Here is a 3406-nt window from a genome sequence, read left to right on the forward strand (position 1 = left end):
TAGGGATTCGACGAAACTTATTATCATTTATTAGCATGATAAGTCTTGGTTTTAATTTTCAGTTTGAGAGTGGACAAGTTAGCATTTTTTTGGGTACAATTTATTATGGTAGTGGTTTTATTTTAGATGGTTTTTTAGTTTTGGATGTTAATAATTCTAGTTTGAATAATGCCAATGACTCTATTTCATATATTACGTCTAATCGTGATGTTGATAATGATTCTATTAAATGGCATGCTAGATTAGGCCGCATTGGGAAAGACAGAATGATCAGGTTCGCTAGGGAAGGTCTTTTAGGCCCACTCGCTAGGGTCAATCTACCCACTTGTGAGCATTGCCTTGTTGGCAAGGCAACCAGAAAACCATTTGGAAAAGCCAAAAGGGCATCTTTTCCATTACAACTAATTCACTCTGACATATGCGGACCAATGAATGTTAAGGCAAGAAATGGAGCTCCTTACTTTATCACATTTATAGATGACTGTACGCGTTTTGGTTATGTCTATTTGATCTCTCATAAGTCAGAAGCATTGGATTGCTTTCGACGTTATGTTTTAGAAGTCGAGAATCAATTAAACAAAAGTATTAAGGCTTTAAGGACAGACCGAGGCCGCGAATATCTATCTGAGCTATTCAAAAAGCTTTGTGAAGAGAAAGGAAAAATCAGACAGTTGACAATTTCTGGCACTCCGCAGCAAAATGGTGTAGCGGAGGGAAGGAATCGAACACTACTGGATATGGTTAGGTCGATGATGGCGCAAGCCAATTTTCCAATTTCTTATTGGGGAGATGCTTTGCTAACTGCGGCCTACATCCTTAATCGTGTGCCTTCTAAATCAGTACCTTCCACCCCTTATGAATTATAGACCGGCGAAAAGCCAAAATTGGACAAATTACGGCCATGGGGTTCAGCAGCTTTCATACACAACACTTCTCATAAGTATGGGAAGTTAGACCCTAGAGGAAAGAAGTGTATCTTCATTCGCTATTGTGAGCATTCTAAGGGCTATGTGCTCATTGGAGAGTAGCCGGACGGGAGTGTGACTGAAATTGAGTCGCGTGATGTGGATTTCCTAGAAGAAGATTTTCCTAGGAGAGGTGAGGTTAGTAGAGATGTAGATCTCTATGAGATAGAGGAACCACAACATGGCGCACCAAGTAGCTTAGTTGAGAATGAGGAAATCCCTCAAGCTCCTAGGTATAGTGGGAGTGACATTGATGGACTAGGTCCAGCAAATGTGGATTCTCAAGAACCTCAACGTCATAGAAGCGAGCGTGGATCCATCCCTCGTCGTCATTTTGAGATTGAGAGGGAAACATTATGATTGCTCCATGTGACAATGCTGAGCCAAAAACAGTAAAAGAGGCTTTAGCATCTCTTACGAATAATGAGTGGAAAGTTGCGATGCTTGATGAGAAGGAGTCTATGAGAAAGAACCAAGTTTGGGACTTGGTTGATTTGCCACCTAGGCGCAAGACCATTGGAAACAAATGGGTTTTCAAGATCAAACGCAAGGTAGATGGTTCCATAGAAAGGCATAAAGCTCGTCTATTGGCAAAAGGTTACACCCAATTAGAGGGTATAGATTATGAGGAAACTTTATCTCCAGTAATAAGGTTTGCCTCCATTCGCCTTATTCTGGCAATAGTAGCTTGGTTGGACCTTGAGCTATATTAGATGGATGCTAAAACTACATTTCTCAATGGAGAACTGGATGAAGAAATCTATATGGATCAGCTAGAGGGCTTTATAGCAGCTGGAATGGAGTGCAAAGTTTGCAAGCTTCAAAGATCTATTTATGGTTTAAAGCAATCATCTAGATAGTGGTATATGAGATTTCATCGAGCAATTATCACCGATGGGTTTACCATGATCGATGAAGACCACTGTGTGTATGTTAAACAATCCAAGGATAGTTTTTTGATTTTGTCATTATATGTTGATGATATACTATTGGCCAGAAACGATAAGGAAATGATTGGCGCCACCAAAGGGTGGTTGTCCTCAACCTTTGAGATGAAGGACATGGGTGAAGCTAGCTATATACTCGGGGTTAAGATCCTGAGAGATCGCTCTAAGGGACTTCTCGGTTTGTCTCAAGAGACTTACATTAAGAATATCTTAGAGTGATTCCAAATGCAAAGCTGCAAGCCTGTTGACACTCCTTTAGCTAAAGGTGAGAGCCTAAGCCTTAATATGAGACCAAAGACTCCAGAAGAAAAAGAAAGGATGGCCCAAGTACCCTATGTTAATGTAGTTGGAAGCTTGATGTATGGTATGATGTGTACTCGGCCAGATATATGTTATGCAGTGGGATTGGTAAGTCGTTACCAGTCCGATCCAGGACCTGCTCATTGGAATACAGTCAAGAGGATATTGCGTTACCTCAAAGGGACTACAGATTATATGCTTTGTTACCAGAGTACGGATTTACGCCTAGTTGGCTATAGTGATGCTGATTGGGACAGTGATATAGATGAGTGGAAGTCCACATCTAGATATGCTTTCATGCTTGGTGGTGGAGCCATTACTTGGAGCAGTAAGAAGCAATCATGTATTTCCCTATCTACCATGGAGGCAGAGTTTGTGGCATGCTCAGCTGCCGTACAGGAGGTTGTTTGGTTACGAAGGTTCTTAGAGCAATTGGGAATAGTCTTAGAAGCCACAAACCCTGTCACTATTCATTGTGATAGCATGGCTGCACTCGCCTATGCCAAAGATCCTAAGTATCATGGAAGAACCAAACATATAGACATAAAGTTTAACTTCATCAGAGAAATAGTGGCGCAAAACCAAGTTGTCTTAAAACACATTTCTACTAGTCGCATGGTTGCGGACCCACTGACCAAACCCATTTCGAGAGATGCTCATTGTACTCATGTTACGTCTTTGGGTTTACATAGATGGTAGTGATGCTTGTCTGTTTTTTTTTAACTTGGATGATTACTTATGTACTTTCCAATGTTTGGGATATTATTTATGCAATCAGTATTTATGCTTGTTCTATTCATTTTTCTATGTTTGGATATGACTTGTGAAAGAGCGCATACAGATTTGTTGATTAATGTTAATAGGCAAGATTGGCTCACTCACATGAGCAATCGCTTTTGGCGCTAGATGGAGCGAGCAAAAATGAGATATGTGGTTGTTAGATCATAGTGGGAGTTGCTTCCAACTTAGATCATCCATAGCTAAAGTCGCCTTGGTTTACCAAGATGAGGTCATGTTACTTGACCGACCATGGATAGGGATTTGTACTTTCCATGTTGTGCCTATAGATGATGGCCAGATGTGAGATCTCATTTTAGCGCCTGGATAGCGGCTAAATAAAGAACTCGAGTTAGGCGCTTGAAAAGCGACATGTGCGCTAGTTAGTGACTGAACTAAGATCTGTACGGTGTTTTG

At 40.9% G+C, this 3406-nt stretch overlaps 1 pseudogene; it reads left to right on the forward strand.

Moving 5' to 3' along the window:
• The first annotated feature begins 2137 nt into the window (after window positions 1–2137).
• LOC145819121 (secreted RxLR effector protein 161 pseudogene) lies at window positions 2138–2911 on the forward strand (annotated as a pseudogene).
• Window positions 2912–3406: the final 495 nt, after the last annotated feature.

The sequence above is a fragment of the Camellia sinensis genome, chromosome 2 (genome assembly GCF_055761805.1).
Source record: "Camellia sinensis isolate YWXY chromosome 2, ASM5576180v1, whole genome shotgun sequence".
In the NCBI taxonomy this organism is placed as follows: Eukaryota; Viridiplantae; Streptophyta; class Magnoliopsida; order Ericales; family Theaceae; genus Camellia; species Camellia sinensis.